The sequence below is a fragment of the Chiloscyllium plagiosum genome, unplaced genomic scaffold, assembly GCF_037043375.1.
Source record: "Chiloscyllium plagiosum isolate Xiang-an unplaced genomic scaffold, Cpla_swu_hap1 HiC_scaffold_6, whole genome shotgun sequence".
In the NCBI taxonomy this organism is placed as follows: Eukaryota; Metazoa; Chordata; class Chondrichthyes; order Orectolobiformes; family Hemiscylliidae; genus Chiloscyllium; species Chiloscyllium plagiosum.
Genome location: NW_028270144.1, coordinates 69,728,912 through 69,756,235, shown reverse-complemented (window position 1 = coordinate 69,756,235; position 27,324 = coordinate 69,728,912). Strand labels below are relative to the sequence as shown.

Here is a 27,324-nt window from a genome sequence, read left to right as displayed (position 1 = left end):
AGTACTCCTTACGCTACCCAACGACGTTACGCTTTAACCATGAAGGATCCGTATATAACTTCGGATCGCCAGAAAAGGCTAAGGAATTCTTGGACTCTCTTAGATAAACTGTAAGACATAATGGATGTTGGTTTGCCTTTCCCCCCACTTTGGTTTATATACCCCCCTTTTTTTTCTCTTACCTTACTGTTTAATATTATCATGGGGGGTGGGGAGAGGGATTTGATTTTCTCCCCCCCCACCTTGGGGTTGTTTTCTTTTATTATTTTATGTATATATGAGGGATGTATGTATATGTGTGTGTGTATTTGTATATATATGTATGTATGTATATACATGTATAAGCTGGGGGGGTTGGTTAATGTTGGTGGGGGGAGGTGGTTACCTTATTCAATTTTACCTCTGTCTCTAGGAGCGGGGTTGTTTTCCCTTGTTATTTTGTATTATTATATTTAATTATTGTTTGTTGATTTTATAGTTATATGTTTATATATGATATTAACATTATCAAATATATCCAGGTGTTGGTGTGGGTGGGGGTGGGTGCTCACTGTTAACTCGAGCTTTGTATTATATTTGAAATCTCCTCATTTTATTGAGGAGTGCCTGGGTCAAGGGTGGGGCATTGGTTGGGAGAGGATATGATGGACTTTTGGAGAGGAAGTGACACCCCCTGGGAACAAGGGGGAATATCTCCACTTAGATACGTTTTATATTTTTTTTATTAAGAAATAGTTTTTTATTGTATTGTTGTGGGTGTATTAGAGAGGCTTTGTTTTTGTAAATTTTATATGCTCTATGCTCGGGAAGTTCTGGATAGGGATCCCCCTCCCGAGGGGTCTCGGATTGGCCCAGATGATTATGGTTGATCAGTCGGTTAAGTGGTGCACCTGGAATGTCAAGGGGAGTAATTCGCCAGTCAAAAGGAAGAAAATATTATCAAATCTTAAGAAGGAAAGAGTTGATATAGCTCTCCTACAGGAGACTCACCTGTCGGATAAAGAACACTTGAAATTACGACAGGGTGGATTTGATCAGGCCTTTTTTTCTTCTTTTAGCTCAAAAAGCAGGGGAGTTGTTATTCTTGTTCGAAAGAATTTCCCTTTCAAAATCCTAAAGCAGATAAAAGATGAATCTGGACGATATATCTTGATTAAAGCCCTCACAAATGGAGAGGAATATGGGATTTTAAATTTGTACTGCCCCCCGGCACACCCCTTTAAATTTATAACGGAAGCCTTTTCAAAATTGATGGCTGTTGGTGCCCGTCATATAATTATAGGGGGAGACTTTAATTGTATTATGGATCCGGAAATAGATAGGATTCCCAAGAGTACTTCAGGAGTATCTCCCAGACCTAGACAATTGATGGATCTGAACAAAGAATTAGGATTAGTAGATGTATGGAGATGTCTTCATCCACAGGGCAGAGATTTTTCTTTCTACTCTAATCCACATAAATGTCATACCAGAATTGATGTTTTTTGCCCCCTCGATTTTTTAAAATTCCATATCATCCTGTAAAATAGGTAGTATAGCAATTTCCGACCACGCTGCTGTATATATGGAAACTAAGGCGAGGAACAATGGGACATCCCCTCGGCACTGGCGTATGGACCCCTTCTTAATGAAAGATAGTAAATTTGTAAAGTACTTTTCTCAAGAATTTAAAACTTTTTTAGAAATTAATTCAGGTACAGCTAGCAACCCATCAATGATGTGGGAGACCATCAAAGCTTACACGCGAGGTTTGATCATCTCCTATTCAGCGACCCAGAAGAAATTGAAGGGAGAACAACAGCATCTGCTTGAAGCCTGCTTAAAAGCAGCTGAAACAGCATACACTGATAGACCTTCTATTATTAAATTGCAAAGGCTTACGGCTCTTAGGACAGCTCTAAACACTACGCTTACTCAAACGGCTAAGAGGGAAATATTATTTGCAAAACAAAGGTTATATGAATATGGCGACAAACCGGGTAGATACTTAGCATTTCTTGCAAAGAAAAAAAAAGGCCCCTCAGACTATTACGTCTATCAAGGAAAGTACGGGTATTTTGACTCATGATCATAAAAAGATTAATGCGATCTTTAGAGAATTTTATTCTGAATTATATAAATCGCAGGATTGTGAAGATAGGACTAGGAGGATGCAGTCATTTTTTAAAAATTTGACCTTTCCAGGCCTAACTCCGGAACAAGTATCGGTCCTAAATGCTCCTCTTACAGTCCAAGAAATACTTATGCAATTAGGCAACTTCAGAGTGGTAAGGCACTGGACCCAGATGGTTTTCAAACTGAATTCTATAAAGAATTTACAGAAATATTGGCTGGTCCACTTATGGACATGTATAACTATGCATATAGTCAGGGCTGTCACCCGCCTTGGCTGAAAGAGGCAAATATCTCTCTTATCCTTAAAAAAGGAAAGGACCCAGAAGATTGTACATCATATAGACCAATATCCTTGCTAAATGTAGATTTTAAAATCCTTTCTAAAACGTTAGCACTGAGACTAGAAAGGATACTGCCACATATTATAAAGGAGGATCAGACGGGGTTTATTAAGGGCCGTAGGTCATCCAATAATATTAGAAGGGTTTTGAATATGATTCAAGCCTGCCATCAGGGAAAGATACCAGGAGTAGTAATTTCATTAGACGCGGAAAAGGCATTTGATAGGGTCGAATGGTCATATTTGTTTTACACATTGGAAAGGTTTGGCGTTGGAAAGGTGTTTACCAAATGGGTCTCAACATTGTATAGTGATCCCAAACAAGTTGCGGTTACCAATGGATTAGGTTCGGATAGCTTCAGTGTGGGTAGGGGCTACCGTCAGGGATGTCCCCTCTCGCCATTGTTATTTACGCTAATAATTGAACCACTAGCAGAAGCTATACGAGCTGATCCTAATATAACTGCTCCGAGGATTGGTACAGGTAAACATAAAATTACCCTTTATGCAGATGATGTTCTTCTATTCCTCAGTAATCCTCTGATGTCTGTACCTCGCCTAATCCAAGTTATTAATACATTTAGCGCATTCTCAGGCTATAAAATTAATTTTTCAAAATCGGAGGCTATGCCAATGGGTGGCCTTGCTATGATACCCCACTTAGTGGACGGATCCCTTTTTCCCTTTCGTTGGTCCCTGGAGGGCTTCTTATATTTAGGCATTTTTATTACTCCAGTATTTGGTCAGTTGTATAAGGCTAATTTTGTGCATTTACTGGAAAGGATAAGGCAGGACCTCCAGCGATGGGGAGACCTTCTAATTTCCTGGTTGGGTAGAATAGCACTAATCAAAATGAATGTCCTGCCCCGTCTCCTATATCCTATGAGAATGCTTCCGGTGATGCTGCCGAGGACGGCTTTATATAAATTACATGGCTGGCTGGGTTCCTTTATCTGGAATCATAGGCGGCCCCTCATTAAGCTGAAGAAGCTACAGCTTCCACAGACAAGGGGAGGATTGGACTTCCCAGACTTTAGGAAATATCAGTTAAGTTCCCTATTAAGTTACATAGCTGATTGGGTCTTGTCTGATCCACAATCAATCTGGTTGGATATCGAGGCCTCTCAAGTAAAATACCCACTTATTAACCTTTTATTTTCAGACAAGAGGAAAATCATTACAGATCACTGTAAAACCCCTATAACACTAAATACAATTAAGGCTTGGAATATAATGCGGCAAAATGAGGGCAATTCACATAAAACATCCCCCTATGCACCGATAGTGGGAGCATGGGGATTCCAACCGGGGTTTACAGATGCCACTTTTAATCTCTGGAGATCCAGGGGTATCTCATGTTTAGGGGATCTATTTAAAGATGGGGTCCTGATGTCTTTTGAACAGCTGCGTCAGAAATTCGGATTACCTAATGGAGACCTCTTTTGATACTTCCAAATTTGAGATTATATACAGAAGAAGACTACGTTATTAGATAGTCTTTATAAATCAGATAGAGAATGTAGTGTCCTACGACCAGTGGGGGTATCTTCCGTCAGTACTATTTATCATTTATTACATGATGAAGTATCGGGAGACATGGATAATCTGCTTAAAACATGGGATCAGGATTTGGGACTAGGAATCTCTATCGAAACGTGGAATGATATTTGGGAAAATGCTAGAAGAATTACTATCTGTAACAGAACCCAGGCTATCCAGCTGAAGATACTTCATAGGGCCCATATAGCACCAGTTCGATTGGCAAAATTTAAGGCAGGAGCATCTCCAATGTGTCCTAAATACAAAATAGAGGTGGGCACTCTTGTACATTGCCTATGGACCTGTCATAAGATCCGTAGATATTGGACTAAAGTAGCAAGTACCCTGATAGAAATTTTAGGAACGGAAATTAAAGTGGACCCTGTATCTCTCCTTTTGGGCTTTTCGAACTTTCCCTCCCTGGACACGTACGGGAAGAGACTATTTTCTATTCTTTCTTTCTGTGCAAGGAAAAATATTTTGGTGAACTGGGTGGCTGAGGGCCCCCCTGGACTTTCAAACTGGCACAGATTAATTATGGAATGTATTCCCCTTGACTTCCTCACAAATATGGTGCACCGAAAGACCGAATTATTTTATAAAATATGGCAGCCCTTCTTGAATTACATAAATACAGATATTTCGGCTATCCTAACAAGGGCTTTTATTTAACTGAGATTACAAACCTGGCTGGTCCGGGGCCCCTCGGGAGAGGAATCCCGCACGAATACGGGTTTTATTATATCTGATGTTAACACATTCCGAGCATGTAAGAGACTTAAATATACACTCTGGTTAGTTGTAGGTTAGATTAGGAGATAGTTGAGTTTTGTTTTTTTCCTTCTTTTTCAGTTTTTTTTTCTGTCTCTTGTTAAATTTTGGCTATTGTATATTTGAGTTAATTGTATATCAATGTTTATATCTGAGAGTTTTGTTTATTTTTGTAAAAATGTTAAATTTCTAATAAAAATATCTATAAAAAAACATACACAAGGAATCTGCCCCACAGCTCTCAGTTGCAAGGAGTTCCAAACACTCAGCTTTCTGAGAGAAAAGAATCCTCCTCATCTCAGTCTTAAACTGGTGCCCATTTATTCTGAGACTGCCCTCTCGTTCTATATTCTCTCAGGAGGGGAAACATCCTCTCTGCATTTACTCTGCCAACTGACCCTTAAGAATCCTATATTTTTCAATAAGATCACCTCTTATTCTTCTAAATCCCAATAAACAGAATCTCAAGCTGTTCAAACTTTGGATATGTATAAAGTGAACTGTACTCCACCATCAATGGCAGGTCTTCAATCTGATGCCTCTGTTGACTGGAATTTATTCCTACACCCTTTTTCCTCCTCCCTCCAGGCCTCGTTTGGTCATTCTAACTATGTGTGAGTAACATTTCAGTAACAAGTTAAATGAATGCCTTTTGACAGACTATCCAGAAATGTTTTCTTTTTTGTTATATCAGCACCCAGAAGACCATAGTAAGATCATAAGTAGTAGGAACAGAATTCAGCCCATCAAGTCTACTCTGCTATTCAAATAAATCATGGATCTGACAATTCTCATCTCCACTTTACTGCTGTTTCCCTATGACCCTTGATTTCTTTACAGATTAGAAATCTCTTTCTCAGCCTTGAATATACTGAGTAAATCAGCCTTAACAGCCCTCTCTGGTAAAGAATTTCAAAGATTCACTGCCCTCAGAAAAGAAACTTATCCTCATCTCTGTGCAACCCCTTATTCTAAGATTATGTGCTCTGGTCCTAGATTCTCGCAGAAGGGGAAACAGATGCAGATGTGAAGAAGTGTTATTGGGATTGGTTCTTCTTGCCAGCCTCCCACAGTCATCCTACTCAAAGAGTAAGTAGACCACAACTTCTCCATTTGAATCCTGCTCTGAAACAAAAGCCAGTGCTGGGCATCAAACTAGAGAGAATGTTGAATAAGAAAGAGAAACCAGAGATTGAATTGGTTTTGACTGGGTTATTTTGGGGGCTGAAGCTGTGCTCAAGTTTTACTCTTTATAGTTATTTTCTTTTTTAAAATGCGTTCACAGGATGTGGGAGTTACTCGCCAGACCGACATTCACGGCCTGTCCCTAATTGCCGAGAGGACAGCTAAATGTTAACTGCACTATTGTGGGTCTGGAGTCACATGTAAACCAGGTAAAGACAGTTGTTTCTTTCCCTAATAGAGATTAGTGAACCCTATGGGTCTTTCTGACAATTGACAATGGTTTCATGGGTCATCTAATTCCAGATACAGCAATGTGCCACAGGATTGGTGCTGGGTCCACTGTTTTTCATTATTTATGATTTGGATGTGAATATAGGAGGCACGGTTAGGAAGTGAGCAGATGATGGTGGTGTAATGGACAGTGAAGAGGATTATATCAGAATACATCCTGATTAGATGGGCCAATGGACCAAGGAGTAGCAGATGGAGGATTTAGATAAATGTGAGATATTGCATTTTGGTAAGGCAAATCAGGGGCTGGACTTATACACTCAATGGTAGGGCCATGGGGAGTGTTGCCAAACAAAGAGATCTAGTTCTTTGAAAGTGGAGTCTCAGGTTCACAGGGTGGTGAATTAGAGTAGAAAGTGTGGTGCTGGAAAAGCACAGCAGGTCAGGCAGCATCCGAGAAGCAGGAGAATTGACATTTCGGACAAAAGCCTTTCATCCGAAACATTGATTCTCCTGCTCCTTGGAAATTGCCTGACCTGCTGTACTTTCCAGCACCCCACACTCAACTCTGATCTCCAGCATCTGCAGTCTTCACTTTCTCCAGGGTGGTGAATAAGGCATTTGATACACTTGCCTTCATTGGTCAATGCATTGAATATAGGAGTTGGGACATTATGTTGCATTTGCACATTGGTGAGGCCAATTTTAGAATACTGTGTACAATTCTGGTCATCCTTCTACAGGATGGATGTTGTTAAACTTGAGCGGGTACAGAATTGATTTACGAAGATGTTGCTGGGACTGGCAGGGTTTGAGTAATAGGGAGACGCTGAATAGACTGGGGCTTGTTTTTCCCCTAGAGTTTCAGAAGTTGAGGGTGACCTTATTAAGGTTTACAAAATCATGAGGGGCATGGATAGAATGAATAGCCAAGATCTTTTTCCTAGGGTAGGGTGTCCACAACTAGAGAGGAAAGACTTAGGAAGGGCCCGAAGGGTAACTTTTTCATGCAGAGGGAGGTGTGTGTTTGGAATAAGCTGCCAGAGGAAGTGGTGGAGGCGGAGATAATTACAACATTTAAAAGTTATTTGGATGGGTACATGAATAGGTAGAGTTTAGAGGGATATGGGCCCAATGCCTATAATAGGACTAGGTCAGATTAGGATGTCTTGTCAGCATGGACAAGTTGGACTGAAGGGTCTGTTCCAAACTGTATGACTCTATGACTCTATTATTCTAATTCTACCATCTTCCACGGCAGAATTCGACCTGGATACCCAGAACATTGCCAGAATAAGGTCTCTGAAGTAACAGTCTAGCGATAATACCACTACACCGTCACCTTCCCTAATATGCAGTTAAAGAATTATTGAATGTTCTGAGAATGGAATCCCAGTTTATAAGAAATACATGAATATTCCTCAGAACCTACTGGACACTGTTTGCATTGATTAGTGACTTCAGAATTCAAGATACAATTCTGAATACCCATACTATAGTGCATTGTTCAAGGATTCAGGAAGGACCTGGTGCTCATTGCTGAAATGTTATCGAATTAGCAAATTAGAACTCTTACTTTCTGTTTAATTTATCACTTAACCATATCTGACTGTTTGTGTATCTGAGTAAGGGTTATAATCAGAGAAGATTGGTTGTAAATTAAAGATATTAATCTGATTAGTTTGTTGTTTGGCTTTGCTCTGCTGAAGTTAAAATAAAAATATTAAAATAAACCATTAATTTCTATTTAAGTTATAAACTTGGTGTCTGAGATTTGTTATTCACACTGTCAGGTTAGGAACAATTGGGCAATTTTAAGGGTCATTGAATATATTAATTTCACTATACTGTGAATTCAGCATTAGCAAGACTGATTAGTTTGGCTTGTTCTCCTTGTGTCATAACAAAAGCTAATAAAGTGTTATGTTTTACTAAGAGGGGAAGTGAATAGTAAAACAGGGAGGTTATACTTCATTTATGCAGGGCAGAGATGAGATTACATCTGGACATCATTTAAGGAAGAATGTAAAATTGTTGGAATATTTTGGAGAAGGTTTACTGGATGAACACCTGGAATGGGAGTGTTGTCTTATAAGAAAAGTTGAAAAATCTAGGCTTGTCTGTCCTGAAGTTCCTCAGGAGTCTTGATAGGGTAGATGTGGAGAGATTGTTTCCTCTTCAGGCCATATCTAGAACAGGGGATGCAGGTGGGCTCACAATTTAAAAATAAGGGTTTGGCCATTTAAAACAGAAATGAGACAAATGATTACTCCCGGTGTCCTAAGTCTTTGGAACTCTCCCTGAAATGTTAATGGAAGCACAATCTTTGAATGTTTTTAAAGTAAAGCCGGATAGGTTCTTGGTAGGCAATTGGGTAAGAGGTTATCAGAAGTAGCCAAGAATACGGTTTTGTGATTGCAATAAGATTCACTATAATATTACAAAATAGCAGGCAGACTTGAAGAACAGCCTTCTCCTCCTCCCTGTTCATATGTTTGTATGATCTTACAATTAATGATACAAAAACAGAAGTTGCTGGAAAAGCCCAGCAGATCTGGCAGCACCTATGAAGAGAAATCAGTGTTAACGTTTCGGGTCCGGTGACCCTTCCTTACAATGTTCTGAGGAAGGGTCGCCAGATCCAAAATATTAACTCTAATCTCTCTTCACAGATGCTGCCAGACCTGCTAAGCTTTTCCAGCAACTTCAGTTTTACAGCATCCACAGTTCTTTCGGTTTTTACAATTAATGCTGGCCAACTTTAACATCACAGCGTTAATTGCGAACTAATTTAAAACAAAATTTCTTCCAAACTTGCACTGCTTGTGACAAAATCGGGTTGTTCTTCAGAACCCAATAGAATTAATTAAACAGCCCTCAAGAAGAGGTGAATAATTGAAAGTGCTAATTGTGCTAGTTTATCTATTGATTCCTCTCTCTTACATTGACAGCCTGTTGAGTCCTTTTAACAAATCATTAACAAGACTTTTGGGATTCATTCTTTAGACTGGCTGATCAATGGTTTGCTCAAAGAGATGGGTTTAAATAGTATCAATGACAAGACAGAATACAGGAAAGAGAATGAGTGCTTAGTGGCATGGTACAAAGATAACAATCTCTCTATCAATATCAGTAAAATAAAGGAGCTGGTCATTGACTTCAGGAAGCAGAGTGGAGGGCAAGCTCCTGTCTGCATCAATAGTTCTGAGGTGGAGATGGTCGAGTGAGTCAAGTTCCTGGGAGTGATGATCACCAACTATCTGCCCTGGTCTATCTATGTCAATGTGATGGTCAAGAAAGGACAACAGCGTCACCAATTCTTCAGAAGGCTAAAGAAATTTGGCATGTGCACAAAGACTCTTAATAATTTTTATGGATGCACCATAGAAAGTATCCTGTCTGGATGCATCACAATGTGGTATGGCAACTGCTCTTCCCAAGACTGCAAGAAACTACAGAGAGTTGTAAACACAGCCCAATCTATCACACAAATCAACCTTCCATCCATTGATTCCACCGACACTTCCTGCTGCCATGGTAAAGCAACCAACATAATCAAGTACCCCTTCCACCCCAGCAATACTCTCTTCTATCCTCTTCCATTGGGCAGTAGATATAAAAGTTTGAATACAGATATGAACAAGTTCAAGAATAGTTTCTTCCATGCTATTATCAGACTTTTGAAAGGACCTCTTAAATTTTAATGTCAATCGCTCTCTCTCTCTCTCTCTCTCTCTGCACCTATTATGTTGCACTCTGTTCTGCTACCCTGATGCACTTTGTATGGTACAAACTGCCTGCAGAGCACGCAAAACAACACTTTTCACTGTATCTCAGAACATGTGACAACAATAAATCAAATCAAATCAAGAAGGTGACAGAAAGGCAGAAAGAATTAGCCACAGCATTCCAGAGCTATTGGGTTTTGATGGTTGAACATTCAACTACCAAAGAAATGTAATGGAAATCAGGTATGTGCAAGGGAACAAAGTCAAAAGCTTGTAGAAATCTTGGAAGGTAGCATGAAATAATAGATATAGGAAAGGGTATGGCCACTAATGGGTTTGAACACACAAATCAGAATTTAAAACTCAAGGTACTGCCACACCAGGAGCCAGTGTAGATAGTTGTCAGATGGTGAACACCGTAGAAGATGACACAAACATGCATCTTCCCATTACTCTGTGGGATTAAAATTTTAATGTGTGAACATTTAATCCCCTGCATTTTGTCTGAGAGTCGTACTTCAGAAAGAAACTCCATCCGTGTCAGGCAAACCCTCATCACAATGGTGTGAACCATCAGAACCACATGCAAGAAAGTTGTTTCACAGCATTTTTCTCACATCTTTTAACCTTAGCTATTATTAACAATTACTATTTGCTGACTTGCACATCTTCAAATTTGAGACCTGTATAACTGAATGGGCCACCAGATTGCTTTAGTCTTTTAATATTCTGAACAAGTTGCATGAAATGACTACTTTAGCGAAACACCAGGACATTTAATGCAAATCACTACATTAACTGTCTACGTACTGAAATAACTGAGTGGCAAATTTAGTTATGGTGTAAAAATTCAGAAATACCAGGAAGTTATATGAAAAAAGGCCATATTCCCTTTGATGTTATCCATTTTTGGTAAAAAAACACGCTAATATTATTTATCACAATTGATTTAATTACTTTTGTAGAAAAGTGTACAAAAAATCCCCAAGAACACAACATGAATGAACTTTATTGTCACACACAAAGATACTTTTTACTCGGAGCTTTTTCATAGAAATAACACATCCACATGGCTGACTGGTATTTCTTCATACTTAGAATTTTGTTTGATGCATCACCCATTCTTCCTTTACTGTGATGATCATAATTCATGGGAATTATGCAGGAAATGAGCAATAAAAAGTAATGGAAATATATTCATTTGGATGCAAGTTGTCAATGCTTGGTTAAGTCCTATGAATGTGTTGTATTCTCCCATTTGATTGCTATCAATGGTGAATGTTATCAATATCACGCAGCAATTTGCTATGAGGTATCAGCCAATTCTTTTCTGACCTAACTTCTATGAGGTCATGAGTAACCTAATTAATTTACTTTCCAGTTTAGTTGTCTCTGCAGACAAGTGCTATGCCCCCAGCTCACTTATTGCTACGATAGTAACAAGGTTGGGATTCGTAAGTCAGTAACACATTATTTCCACATAATAGCCACTATCCTCCATTCTACTGAATCATGAATGCTCTTGGTGTTGAGAAAACAAGCCGTAAATTGAAAACAAACATACACAATGCTGGAGAAACTCAGCAGGTCTGACAGCATCTGTGGAGAAAGAAAGAGAGAGTTAATGTTTCAAGTCCAGTGTGACTATCCTTCAGAACTGACTGAGTTGTTGTCATTACTGTCAGACCTGCTGAGTTTTTCCAGCATTTTGTGTTTATTTCAGATTTCCAGCATCTGCTGTGTTTTGCCTTTACTAAAGCACTAAATTGACCCTTCGGCATGCATGTGATGGTGACAGTGTTCTATCTTCAGGGGCGAAAATGCTTGCTACTTCTGGGAACTCCCAGAATTCCTAGTGTTGGTGCCACATTTAAAGGACAGTTGTTCATCAGGGCAAATGCTACCAGGCCAGAGCTGCCTGCACAGTTCCTTTGGATAAAGAATTGCCCTGGAGAATACAGACAAAGGCACCCTCATTTGCCAACAGGGATCTGGAGCTGGATGGAGTGATACAGAGGAGGATTGTCCTCTTTCCCCCAGAATTGGCAGAGGAGATCACACCACCAGATTCTGGTAGTCTGGTCTGAAGTTGCCACCGTGGTCAGTGTGGTTTCAACAATCTGGAGGTGAACCCCATGACTGAAGGCTGCCTCCCTTAAATTAATTGAATGCTGCTCCTCTGAAACTTCAAGACATGGCTATTTGGCTAATGCACACACAGCGTACGTGTTACACACATGAATAGAACCGTACCCTACAGCAACAAGTCTATTCCCTTGACTGATAACTGCTGATAACCATCATAGGTTGTCTTGGCTTTGTGCCTGTGCTAAACAGCAAGTAAAAATGGAAATACTGCAAACAGTTGAAAGATCAGTCCAAGGGGACAAAATGTGAAAAAAGGCAAGGCAGAAAAGCTGTGAGCATCTAACATGCATTTGGTTAACATGAATTCATGATAACGCGCTTGCCGAATTGGGGACACGATTTCTAATGCACAAATTTTTAAAATGGGTGTTGGCTGTGATGTGACTACATCATCAACACTTTAATAACGGTTTCTAAAGTGTGATTTTTCTATAGGGTAGGGTTGCACAAGAATGCAACCATCATGTTAAAGAAGAACTACCTGTATGCGCAAAGTCACTGAGCGCTAAGAGAGCGAGTGAAGAGATGCACCTAGGTTGAATCCATGAGTTGGGTATCTGTCCCTGCACATTGAAGGGACAATCAAGTCCAGCGTTGATATATAGAAGCACATTGTAAGTGGATTGGAGATGTGCCATAAGGATTCAGAGAGGTTGCTTGGTGTTTGATGCCAACTTTCATAGAAAGTGGTATGGGTGTTGTGCCTACTGTCCAAGATGAAGAAACAGAGGAGCGGGTGATGAGCTGGAGTCATCAGGTACCCATTCTGATTGTCACTTGGGGAGAATGGGAAACTGCACATAGTTAATTAAAAGGTGCAGGGTAAAGATGCCATAGTCCCAGAGGATCATAGAGCTGCTCTGTCATTAGCCCGAGATGACTGGTGGTAGTTTAACTTGAGGGTCACCATGCCTCAGGCGAGGGGAGAGGTTGAGGAGAAGAGACCATCATGTAAGCTCAGCCAGTATGGGAACAGATAATAAGGATATGCTAATTCATGCAAATAGATTCCAATAAGCACCTCACTGCTCATTAGTAACACTCTTATCTTGCCACTTGGTTGGAGCATCAAACTTTGCTGTCTTGATGTTGAAAACCTCATTTTTGCCAATTTCATCCAATTTTCCCGACCAACTCCCCAATACCTATGTTATTCAGGGGCTGGGAAGAATTTGCCCCTTGTTTATAAACGTATAAGCTTTACAACTCAGTTTAAAAATGCAAGCAGATGTATAATTTGAAATCTGCACCCAAACCCTTTGAGGAGATACTCAAATACTTCAATGATTCAAATAAATTACTTTAACATTGATGGGCCTTCTTCACTTATATGATAGATGTCGATTCATTATTCAAAGTAGAAGCATAAAACATGCCAACTGCATTCGATTGAAATTGATTGAATCTTTGAAAGAGGTGACACGTTGAATGGGTCAGGGTGGAGTAGAGGCTGTAGACTCCAAAGATTACAGCATGGCTGTTCACAAGCTTCCAAATGACAGGCTTGCAAAATTTGGGTGAGCCCTTGGGATCTAAGGGAGCGTGGCAAATTGGATCTAAAGTTCATCCAGTGTCAGGGAAAAGTAATGGCTGATGGGCATTTTTCTGATGGATGGTCAATATCAGTTGGATCCTGCAAAGTTTAGTCTTCAGCTCTTTGCTTTTGTAGTCTTTTTGATGATTGAGACTCCTGACGGAATGGTTGACAATGTGGAGCAAGGATTTAGACTCAGGAAGACAAAGATGGCATGGCAAGTTGGACAGCAAAGCAGAAAATGGAATTCAGTTTGGAGAAGTGTAAAGTAATGTATTTTGGGTATATGTAATAAATGGGAGGGAGATCATGGTGAAGTCAGAGAGACTTGAAATGTTTGTTTACATATCCTTAAAAGTAGCAAGACAAGTGAATAAGGTGGTTAACATGTCATTTGGCATGCTTACCTTTATTAACCAAGATGTGGAGGTGTCGGTGTTAGACTGGGGTGGACAAAGTTAAAAATCACAAAACGTGACAAAAAAGCAGCACTCTGAAAGCTTGTATTTTCAAATAAACCTGTTGGACTATTACCTGGTGTTTTGTGATTTTTTTAAACTTTATTAACCAAGCCATAGAATGAAAGAGTAGTGCTAAAACACTAAACATCACTGGTTGGACCAGAGCTTTAGTACTGCAAACAGCCTGGTCACCATCCTGTGGGGAAGATGTGGTATACCGGAGACAAGAACATTAATGATAATGAGCTGAAAAATGTGTTGCTGCAAAAGTGCAGCAGGTCAGGCCGCATCCAAGGAGCAGGAGAATTGACGTTTCGGGCATAAGCCCTTCTTCAGCCCTTCATTAATGACAATGAGGCCAAGGTTGGAAAATTTTATCTAGTCACAAATATTAGCTGTGACTGTTTTCCTTGAAAGACAGGAAGCTTTACTTATGATTTAATATTATGAATTAACTTCACTAACACATTCCACCTCGACCTTTAATTCACTTGGACCATCTCTGACACCTCCCTCCCCTTCCTGAACCTCTCCATCTCCATTGATGACGACCGACTTGACACTAACATTTTTTACAATCCCACCCACACCCACAGCTACCTGGATTACACGTCTTCCCACCCTACCTCCTGCAAAAATGCCATCTCGTATTCCCAATTCCTCCGCCTCTGCCATATCTGCTCCCAGGAGGATCAGTTCCACCACAGAACACACCAGATGGCCTCCTTCTTTAGAGACCGCAATTTCCCTTCCCATGTGGTTACAGATGCCCTCCAACGCATCTCGTCCACATCCCGCCCCTCTGCCCTCAAACCCCACCCGTCCAACTTTAACAAGGACAGAACCCTCCCCGGTGCTCACCTTCCACCCTACCAACCTTCGCATAAACCACATCATCCGACGACATTTCTGCCACCTCCAAACGGACCCTACCATCAGGGATATATTTCCTTCCCACCCATTTCCGCTTTCCGCAAAGACCATTCCCTCCGTGACTACCTGGTCAGGTCCATGCCCTCCAACAACCCACCCTCCCTTCCTGGCACCTTCCCCTGCCACCGCAGGAATTGCAAAACCTGCACCCACACCTCCTCCCTCACCTCCATCCAAGGCCCCAAAGGAGCCTTCCACATCCATCAAAGCTTTACCTGCACATCCACCAATATCATTTATTGTATCTGTGGCTCCCGATGCGGTCTCCTCTACATTGGGGAGACTGGATGCCTCCTAGCAGAGCGCTATAGGGAACATTTCTGGGACACCCGCACCAATCAACCCCACCGCCCTGTGCCCCAACATTTCAACTCCCCCTCCCACTCTGCCGAGGACATGCAGGTCCTGGGCCTTCTCCACCTCTGCCTAGAGGAAGAATGCCTTATCTTCCGCCTCGGAACACTTCAACCCCATGGCATCAATGTGGATTTCACCAGTTTCCTCATTTCTCCTTCCCCCACCTCACCCCAGTTCCAACCTTCCAGCTCAGCACCATCCCCATGACCTGTCCTACCTGCCTATCTTCCTTTCCATCTATCAACTCTACTCTCCTCTCTGACCCATCACCTCCATCCCTACCCCCATTCACCTATTGTACTCTATGCTAATTTCTCCCCAACCGCCCCCCTTCCCCCCATTTATCTCTCCACTCTGCAGGCACCCTGCCTCTATTCCTGATGAAGGGCCTTTGCCTGAAACATCGATTTTCCTGGTCCTCTGATGATGCCTGACTGCTGTGCTTTTCCAGCACCACTCTAATCTAGACTCTGGTTTCCAATATCTGCAGTCTTTGTTTACAGAAGTGGCATTGAACATTGTGCAATGATCAGAAAGGGCATTGAAGCAGCTGAAGATGATTGGACCTTGGGCATTGTCCTAAAAAACTCCCACATTGAAATTCTTGGGCTGATATGACTGCCCTTCAACAACAGCAACCTTCTTCCATTGTACTAGATGTGACTCTAGCCAATAGAGTGTTTTCAACCTGACTCCCAGGACTCTGATACCATATTTGGTCACATGTGGCCATGATGTCAAGGGCAGCGACACTCACTTTGCTTCAGGAATTCATCTCTTTTGTCTATGTTTGGAGCAAGGCAATAATGAGATCAAGTGTTGGTGTGGAACTCAAAGGGAGTCTCAGTGAATAATTTATTTCTTTGTGAGTGCTGCTTGATTGGTGGGTGCAGTACATAGTTTTCAGCAGATTTCCTTGCCTCTGTTCGAGTTGTTGTCATGGGTTTCTTGGGGTCTGGAGACAGTATTGAGGATTCCAAATGCAACTCCCTGGTTGACTGTATTCCACAGTGCTGCCACCTCTGGGGAGTCTGTCTTTTTAGCAGGACAAGGCAAACCCAGGAATGATGGTGTTATGTGGGACATTGTACCTCAGAGATAGTTTGAGAGTATTACTACACCAGGCTGTGGCTTGACTAATCTAATAAGATAGCTGTCCCAATTTTGCTGTGAACACCGAGACGTTGGCAAGATGGACCCTGGAGGATCAACTGAGCTGTGTTTGGCATTGGCATTTCTGGAATCACTGGAAATGAATAGGCTGAGGTTCTGGACCATTTAGTTCAATGACATAACCACTGCATTAGCACCTTATCTTCTGAAATGCCCATGATAGTTGGTAAGAATGGGAGTTTCTTGGTCAGTTATGCTTAATACAGAGTGGCATCCCAGAAGCTATAAACAGGATAGCCATCTTTTCCAGGAAAATCTAGCCATGGAAACACAGTCACAAATTTGTCCTCAGTGTGAATTACATGCCAGGAGGTGTGAATAAAGAGAGAAAAAAATAAGTGAATAGGAATAACTTATTTACCTTAATCAAGAGATCAAAAGCCATGTAACTTAGGTTTAAAATGATTGGTTGAAGGAACAGTGGGAAATGAAGAAAGATGATGAAGTTTTTTTGTGCAGTGTATGATAGTACCTGCTTGGACCTCAGTGCATGAAAAGGTGGTAGAAGCAGAAACTCTCATCAGATTTAAAAAGTACTTAGATCGGTAGACAAAATGATATGACCATTAGAGCTATGGATCCAGTGCAGGAGAGTGGGATGGGACTTGCTAGCTCTTTGCCAACTGAAAGACAAAACTGTATTTTCACTACATTCCCTCAGTGTCCTTTTTTGAGATGCATATGTGAGCAATTTACAATGATTTCAAATTAAAACATCACTGTTTTTGCAATTTTTGTGAAGGTTTATAGCTCAGGGTGTGATTCAGGTTGCAAGTTTGCTCGCAGAGCTGGTAGATTTGTTCTCAGAAGTTTTGCCACCATACTAGGTAACATCATCAGTGAGCCTCTGTTGAAATGTTCACTTTGTTTAAATATACATTTGCTTGCGTCCTGTGCAAAGAGCAACATCGCTGTGTTATGCTGTGTATCATGATCACTTTACTGATAACATTTTATAATTTTTCTTAATATAATATGAATTCTTTCCAATTTTAGTCTGATGGATGAACGTATTGATTATCACTTGTACTGGATACTAAGTAATTCTGCATTTAAAAAATATCTAGACAAACAGATTTATCATAAGAGGTAGCAATCCATGAACATTCATATTTAAAACATAAGCCAAATTGAGGAACTCACAAGAGTTATGATGCACAATAACATTTACTGAAAAGTTGAATGAAAATAGCGTCGACAGCTTACAATTGGCTACATTTATATCATGATTGTACAACAGAAGAAAATATTAAACAATGAGAAGTGGCAGCGAGAGGGGCCAGTAGACATTATTTAGATAAGTTTCTAAATAGATGTCAATTTAGCAAACTGTTAGTTATTCATAGACATATGATAATCTACAATTTTATTGCTAACTTGATAAGTTAGACTTATCAATATGTAACAAAAGAAAAACAAATCTCCTCCAAATGAAGAAGCCTAGCAGAATTCAAGTAATGGTTAAAAGAAGGTAATTCCTTAATCAGTGGCATGTAGCTAAACCGAGTTTCCATTTCAGTTTAATTAAAGCTGCTCAATTTTTATGTGAATCATTAAAATAACTTGGCTTGAAGAAATACATTGCCAGAGATTTCGTCTATCAGGATATTAATTTACATGCCAGTTCGTCTGAGGCATAGAACCAGACAGTCTAAAAGTCAGCTTTGTTTAAAGAAATTTCATTTCAGTAGGAACAGGAACTTAAAATATAGAGGTCCCATCCTATTTAAAAAAGAATCAGTCTCATTGGGAGGGGAATTGTGACAAGACATGACTCACATGAGGGAAAACTGAACCCAGTTGAGTTCAAACAGAGCCTGGCTGCCTTATCCTGCAAATTATGACTAAACAATTTTCAGAGTAGACTTAAATGCTCATAAAGGCAGATAGGTCTGTGGGGCTGTCAGGCTGCCATGTTTGTAAATTTAAGGAAAAAAACTTTGTACTACTACTTAAAAATAAATCAGGTCTTGGAGGTTCAATTGCAAATATTATCCTAAGGGTTCTAATTATAGTATTATTGCTTAACTGCATCATTTCATAACCTGTTATTATCACAATGGGGCTCTGTAAATTCACACTTCAGTTGGAAGCTCAAATTGGTTATTAAATATTAGCAGTCTTTGATGTGGATTTATGAACTCAAATATTTGTATTTTTGTGGGATGAACTACTTGAAGGGATGTAATTGAATTAAATAGGCTTTTATCAGAGATTTTTTATAAAGTGAAGTCTGTAATTGATACTTGGAACTTTGTTTCATTTTATTGCAGCTAGGCTCCTTGAGGATTATTAGAGTGCACAGACATAGGCATGTCGGTATGAAGGTTTGAAAGGTTATTGGGTGGTGGGAAGGGCAGCATGAATTGTCATTGAGAATTTGAGGGACCATTGGTGGTGTCCAGAGGGGCTGGCTTTAGACTGTTCCCATGGGCATCAGTCACAAATCCAGCATATACTTGTCAGCTCAGAAACAAAATCTGACAGTTCAAGATACTTGTTAACAAAGACTTATTAACAAATTTTCTGTCTCTGCACACCCATTTTGGGAGTGAAAATCTGGGTATCTGACTTCAGGCTCTCAGACAAAGGAAATTTCATCTCAAAAGTGCCTCACTGCAGGTTGATGTCCATTTGGAACAACATGTATTGCTAAACAGCATGTTACATTACCAACTTGACAGTTCAATGTGTATTGCTAAACTCAAGGCTTTAACACAAGCTGAAATTACTTCAGAAACTCAGCAGGTGTAGCGAGAAAGCGGAGTTAACATTTTGAGTCCAGTGAGAATTCTTCTGAAGAAGGGTCACAGAACTTGAAAATTGACTTTTCCTTCTACCCACAAATGCTGTAACACCTGCTGAGTTTCTCCAGAAAGTTTGTTTTTGTTTCAGATCTTCAGTATCCACATTTTTACTCAAGTATTTAGCATCTTAACTGATTGCAAATGGTAAATAAATGGCTTAATGCATAAGAAATGGGTGTTGCGTCTATTGTCTGTAAACATTGTTGCTGTAATTTTGTGGATGACAACTCATGCACTTGATTTATAGATAATGGAAATCTCTCAGCCATGACTGATAAGCATATTCTTTACGCTATCACCATCACTCTTGCATGTTGGAATCTGTGTAGCTTATTGCAGTCCCACATTATGTCAGGCTCATCATTCCTTTATTCCATCCCAGCTGAAATCAACTACACAATAAAAATGTGTATTTGCTTGACGTTACTACCAGGAGAAAGACCAAATTTGCTTTATCACCATCTGTGAACCAGTCCACAATTTTTTTTAATTTTAATTAAATAGATCTTATCTATCTCAATAACATTCATCTTGTGGGACTGCTGATTTAATCACTTTTCACCTGGAATAACCTCGGTGGACCATACACAGTGTAATATTGCTGTGAACTGTTATTAAAAGAGATACAGATGTAATAACAGCCACTGTTTGACTCGATTGTGAAACAAAACAAAAGGTTACCCCTGAGTGAATCATTCAGTTCAGCTGATAGCCAGTCACACTCTTTCAAAATATCAATAACATTAAATATGATGCCTCAGAATTTATGATGAGAAATGAAGTCAATGGAGCCCGGGTTGGAGGTTTGAGAAGTTTATAATGAGCATGCAAGTTAAACCGACTGAGTGTAAGTTTGTGTTTCCAACACGGGGACAGCAGCAGTTTAAAAGGTATATGACTCCCTCAGACAGGGCATGTATCTTGGGACAAGAGTTGGGTCAAATTCAAATTCTGATTTCTAACTGAGCTTTGGTGGACATCGATTCTGTTCCTCTGGATTCAGGTGTTTGATGAAGGAATAGAAATCCTCGTAGTAGAAGCTACTTACAAATTCTCTATGGAAAGTTGCTCACCTGTTACCAATTAGTCCATCATTGACAACTGAAATTCCACAAAGCTCACACATTTATAAAATGTTGAATAAGTGAAACTTCCTGTAGTTCCACTATTATCAGTGAAATTATGATGCAGTATTTCCCATTGTCTTTGCTGCTGTTGTGCTGCTGACTCCACCCTATTCAGAAGTCTCAGGGCTGCTTAAATATTTCATATATCATTTACCCCATATGTCCTTTAATGGTCCTTTAGGAGTTGTAGGACAAAATATTGCCGTATTTCCCATTAAACAGCTCACATAAGCTGTAATAGATTTAGTTGCTGAAACTGCCCTTTTAAATTTTAAACATGAGCTCCAAGCACATATACATTCCTTGTATCTAGAGTTGCAAAATATTACTGTTACCAGGACATTAAAATAATAGGATTTCAGATTTATGATTCCAGCTTGTCATAATCAATCATTTTCATCTGTCCAACTAAGATGGTGGGCACTTCCAACAAAACAAAATCTAACGGGCAAAGAAAGGAGCTCCAAATGCTGTTCCTATCCCACAAAACACATCTCAGTGCTGATTTGAGAGAAACAAAATTGAGGCCAGAGCTCTTAGTATTTGGGATCAATATCAATTTACACAGCTTGTTAGTCATAGCTTCACACAGTGATGTTTCAGATAAATATGTTCAGGGAAAGATCATTTGTTGACAGCAATACATAGGAAGATCTACTTTTCCACCAAGAACAAGATGTGAGAATTTCCACAGCCTTTAAAGGCTGATCACAAAGTACAGTTAAAATATTGATAATCCCAAATGTGATATATAAGGCTTGATTATTATCCTAATGTGGTGGCGTACTGCTCTCCTTCCACGATAGATTTCTCCACAATGGAATTAACAATTCAACTGGCACAAGACAGGATGTTGCAATTTAACTGGGGAAGAGAAAATTTAAATATACATCTCAAACTCAAATGAACTAATCAAATTCAATCACAATTCATATATGTTTTTTACTGAATTAAATAAATGGCTCTTCAATTGGTATACTTATTGCAGATCTAACACATTTGTTCCAGGGATATTAATTATCTCAACAACTTAACCCATTTTCTGAGAGTGAATTTGTTTCATAAATCTTTAAGTAGCAGAATAGAGGGATAAAGCAACAAAGTATATTTTCAAGAAAAAAATGCTTTAATTTAACTCAATGTAAGCCCTGCAGTAAAGGTTTATCTTTTAAAATATACAGACCAAATTATTCCAAGTTTTAATTTTCAAACAATCCTCAGCTAGCTGGTTTGTGGGAGTGAGCAATTGAAGTATGAAATTTATTTTAATGCCATAGGACCAGGGATTGTGCGTGAGAGTTTGGCGCTATATGGGAATGAGGCTAGGGTTTAGGTTCTCATGGGGAGTGGAAATCAGCCATGGTTCCTGATCTTAACATCTACAGAGAATGATAAAGGATGTTGGGTGAAGACGGAGTTGGCTTTGATAGTAGTGACTAAGTGCATTGATTCACCAAATGACACCATGGGAGAGCACAAAAATGTGGGATCCATGTGGGTTCCCAGAGGGGGCTATCAGTCATTCAGAGCCTTTCAGTGCTTAATCTAGGAGATGGAGGGGGAACCACTAAGATCCACTCTCAGGCCCAACTCCTTTGACTACTCTCCCATCACTTTCCTTCTGCCATTAGTTACCTATGGCCTGAGATCTAGTGATGATCCAAAGCCTCAGGTGGATGTAATTCCAGCAGCAGCCACTGTCTCCCATGGCGCTGCCATTCAAAAGGCACAAATTTTGTCTATGGGGTCTTTATCCAGTGTTTGAATGGCTCTGAATTCAGTGGGTTTTTCTAAAAGAGGTGAATTGGGCTCCTGCTGGCTCTCGAGTGGTTGAAACTCCTGTTGCCTGCATTAAATCCAAATTATCGATTCACTTACAGCACAGAGAAGGCCATTCAACTCATTGTGTCTTGTATGGCTCTCAACTGAGTAATCTTAACTAAAACATTCCCTGCCCTATCCTGTTGCTCCCCAAGTTTATCCCCTTCAATGCCAATGCAATTTTCTTTGGAAATCATTTATCAGCTACACCACTCTTAGAGTTGGCAATTGAGTTCTAAGTCATACCCACATATTACACTAAAACTTACTCCCTAAATGCTCTTTCCATCTCTTGCCCACAAAAGTCACAGAGTCATATAGATTTACAACATGGAGAAAGCGCGTGGTCCAAACTGTCCATGTGTCAAGCACCGATCTACTCTAACTCCATTTTCCACCATTTCGCTTGTAAGTGTACACTAAATAGTTCCTATACACTGTGAAGGTTCTCACCTCTACCACTCTTACAGGTAGTGAGGTCCAGGTAACATACCCCCATCCTCTGGGTGAAAATATTTCTCCTTAAATTTCCTCTAAACCATCTTCACCTTACCTTAGATCTGTGGCCCCTAGTTAATGACTCCTCTATTAATGGGAAAAATGTCTTCCTATCTGTGCCTGTCATAAATTTCTACAGACTACTCTGCCATAAGGAAAACCACCCCAACCTATCAAGTCTTCCTTCATGGACCCACTCCATCCTAGACAACATCCTGGTGAATCTTCCCTGCTCCATTTCTAGTGCAATCATATCCTTCCTTTGGCATGGAGACCAGAACGGTACACAGCTGTGAACTTACTAAAATTTTACATAGCTCCCTACTTTGATATTCATATTCAATGCCTCAACTAATAAAATCAAATATTCCATAGCTTAACCACCTTAATAAGAATTAGAATTTATTGTCATGTGTACTCAAGCACAGGGATACAGCACTACAGTGAAAAGTGTACAAAGATGCAGTTCCTGGGGCCATCTTACGTATAAAGGTACCTAGATACAAAATCTTAGGTACAAAAATAGAAACATAAAGAAATAAATTAAAAAGTTCAACATTACAATTCTTCTTAGAATAACATAGAAAAAAAGAAATAAAGTTAAAAGTTAAACATTACAGTCCTTCTTAAGTCATGCAGCCTGCAGATGCTCCACACTGGACTCGCTCTCCCCAACTGGGAATGCTCTCCCCTGCACTGGGCAAAGACCTGTCCAGGCTCACCAGCCTCTTTGCCACTGACCACCATCTGTGCTTGTAATAAGATGCCTTACCCACCTTATATACCTTTCCTGCTGTCTTCAAGGATCTATGGATATGCACAGCAAGGTACCTCTGATGCTCTGTACTTCTTGGGCTTCCTAGTATTCATCATGTACTCCCTTTCCTTGTTAATCCTCCCAAAATGCATCACACTTTACAGGATTAAATTCTATTTTCTACATCTGAGGCCTTTGTGCAGCAATGACTTCTGGAACTGGAAGTCAATGCCATGGTCAGTGTGCCAATGCTGATTAACATGTGTAGATCCTTGAAATGGCTGCATGCACTCACATGGTCACGTAACTTCTGAGGTTTTCCTCCTTGTTGTTTACCACAATTTTTATATGTGATAATTCTGCTACTTTAACAAGATTATGTTGTTCTTGGCTTTTTATCCCCATGTGGTTGTAAAAGCAGTGATTCCGAAAGGTCTGGCTTGGGTGGGTTTTAGGGCCAATTTAATTATAGCTAACAGATACTGCCTCAGGAAAAAGGCTTTCAAGTTGTAATAAAAAACACTTGGACAATGCAAGGGGAGTGGCCAGTTCTCCCAGCTCAGCTTTTCTCTGGTTTGGTTATAGTGCAGAGTTTTGAGGCTGCTGATCCAAGACACACTTACCTGGAAGAAGGCATTCCATGTTCTCTCTCTGACTTCTCTACTGTAAGACCCTGTGTTTGATTTCACATTTTGTGCCAAGGGATGATTATGGGGATTGTTGCAAGTATTTGGAACAGCATCATTAATTTGGGATAGTCTGTTGGGGTTTCAGATAGGTTAAGTTATTCTGAATTGTGTTCTCTTTTGTTTGTGTTTCATTCGGTAATTGTGTAGATAAATTCTGTTTTGTTTAAAACTAAGTGGTTTGACCAGCTTCATCCCTCCTGGAGTGAGAATTTCCGCACTACACCTGCTGAAAACAACTCACAAAGTTAGGGTCTGGGCTACTTTCTTGAAATGTTTTTCGGGGGTCCGGCCTGGTTCATAACTTCTATCATCTATAAACTTGCTGATCATCCTTCCTATAATCATGTCTAAATTATTAATGTATAGTACAAGCAGCATGGGTACAGTACTCCACTAGATAGATTTCCCATCACAAAAACAACCTTGAACCATCATCATCTGCCTCCATGAAGTCAATTTTGGACCCAATTAGCCCTAGATTCCATGGGCTCTCAAAGTCTTGACCAGTCTTCCATTTAAGACCTTATTAAAACCTTCCTGAAATCCATGTACATGTCCGTCAACTGCACTATCCTCATCTATACACCTAGTCTTCGCCTCAAAAAAATTCAGAATTTTTTTTTATATGATCTATTCCTGACAAAGGCATGTTGACTATCATTGCCTCTCCAATTGGACATTAAATCATAATTTTTTTCCAATAATTTCTCTACCACTGATGTCAGACTCCTTGGCCTGTAATTTCCTTGTTTATCCCTATTACACTTCTTGAATATTGGTACTACATTAGCTGTCCTTCAGTCCTCTGGCATTCCTCTTACAGCCCGCAAGGATTTAAAAACTAATGTCAACCCTTGCAATCTCCTCCGTTACCTGCCACAGCAGGCTAGGCTACCCAGAACCATAAGAAACTACACAAGGTTATGTGCACAGCCCAGGCTGCCATGGACTCCATTTACACGTCTCATTGCCACAGAAAGCTGCCAACATCACCAAAGACTGCTCTCTTATAACCTCTTCTGTCACACAGAAGATGTAGAAGCTTGAACATAGCCTGTTCAAGGACAGATTCTTCCCTGCTGTTATTAGACTGAAGAATGGACTCTCTAACTTCAAATAATGTTGATCTTGTTAATTTTGATCTTGCTTTGCGCACCTCCTGTGCAGTGTAATTTGCATGCATCACTCTGTCTTAGCATCCTATGATCTGTATGTCCTTGTTTGCTATGACCTACCTGCACTGATTGTAAAACAAAGCTTTTCACTGACTTAGGTACGTGTGATTACAATAATCAAATCAAATCATCTGGATTGGTGTACTTATTCACATTTAAACTTTGTTAAACCACTAATACCTGTTCCTTCTCAATGCAAATTTGTTCATGTATATCACAGTGCCACTCTCTAATTTCCATACCTACATCATCGTTCTCTATAGTGAATATAACAAAGTACTTTGGTTGCTAATGGTCCTTACCATTTTCCTGGTTATTCTCTTGCCCCTAACATACTTTTAAAGCATCCTTTAATTAGTCCATCAGTGTTTTTTTCACTCAAGTAATGTATTTTTATTTTAAGTAACCCCTTGCATTTTAGATCTGCGTCCAGAGTCCTCACACCATTGCTAATAATACAATGAAGACATTTGATTGTGAATGTACATTTGGAGGTTTCATGTTAAAAAGGGAATCACTAAAACAACATTAATTCACTTTTAAAAAGTTTCATGTAACCAATCCTATGCAGCTGCAGATTTACTGTTCATCACCTTCCTGGGGCTTATGGCTTTGTTTGGAGTTCCGTTGGGCTACAGCCTACTGAGAGACAGAGGGAGAGAAAGAGAATCTACCCAATTCATCTTCTGTCTTACTGAGAAAGCTGTTTGAAGGATCAGTGTATTGTCTGAAACCCTGATCAAACTGTGATTCTGAAAATCCATTAAATGAATTATTCTCAACAATTCCTTGTGACTCAAACTATCCAAATTGGTCTGCAGCCTTATGTCTTCTTCAAAACATTTTTTGTTACGTATCTTTGTGCCATCTGTAAATTTAGCTACCATACCTTTGCTCCCCTCATCCAAGTAATTGATATAAATGGTAAAAAGCTGAACATCAAGCACAAATGCCTGCATGAATCCCTGTTCACAACCTGTCAATCAAAAACAGATCAATTTATACATGCTCTCCATTTTCTCCCAGACATCTTCTCACCATGATAGTAAATTACTGCCTACACCATGGGCTTCTACTTTGTGCAGTCAACTTTTACATGGCACCTTGTCAAATGCTTTCTGGAAATCTAAATACAGTATATCAATTGGCTCCCTCTTATCCACAGTGCATGCTACTCCTTCAGAGAACTCCAATAAATTGGTTTAAGATAACTTCCCTTTCACAAAATCATGATGATCCTTTCTGAATACCTTAATATTTTGTAATAGCCCAGCTGTAATCTCTTCAATAATTGATTCTACCACAAAATAATTCAACTGGTCTACAGTTTACCATTTACTGCCACCCTCCCTTCTTAAATAGACAGATTACTTTTGATGGGAGCTTCTTATTATTTAGTTCGATGGGGCAGGAGCAGGCTGAGACAATGGGTCGGCCATTCCTGAAGAAGGACTCATGCCCGAATCTTCGATTCTCCTGCTCCTTAGATGCTGCCTGACCTGCTGTGCTTTTCCAGCAACACATTTTCAGCTCAGATTACTTTTGATACTTTGCAATCTGTTCAGAATCAAATGAAGTTTGCAAAATTAACAGTTCCACATCTATTACCTTATCAGCTACCCCTTTTAAGAACCTAAGACAAAGTCCAGCTGAAACTGGGAAACTGTAGATCCACCAGTTTGCTCTGCACCACTCCCATAGTAATTCCATCATGTTCCTCTCTCTTTCACCTCCCATTAGATTTTTGGATTCCCTTTGATGTTGATTGCCATTCCATTTTCATATTCTCTTCTTGCAAGTTTTACTTTCTCTTTAACAGGTTTGTTTTCCTGATGAATTCATCTGACATGCATCACTTTTTTAAAAAAAATGCATATATTTATGTTTTTATCTAATATTTTTAAAATAACACAAACCAACTGTTTATAAATAGTA

At 39.8% G+C, this 27,324-nt stretch overlaps 1 protein-coding gene and 1 long non-coding RNA gene across 5 annotated transcripts in view; one reads left to right on the top strand and one right to left on the bottom strand.

Moving 5' to 3' along the window:
* Positions 1 to 27,324, bottom strand: part of gab2 (GRB2-associated binding protein 2) — a 317,736-nt gene that overhangs the window by 148,380 nt on the left and 142,032 nt on the right. The gene's annotated exons all lie outside the window — the stretch shown is intronic.
* On the top strand, positions 5,517 to 7,909 carry LOC148149782 (uncharacterized). Its single transcript, XR_015757359.1, has 3 exons — positions 5,517 to 5,854; positions 6,051 to 6,159; positions 7,443 to 7,909. It is a non-coding gene; the product is annotated as an uncharacterized LOC148149782 (long non-coding RNA).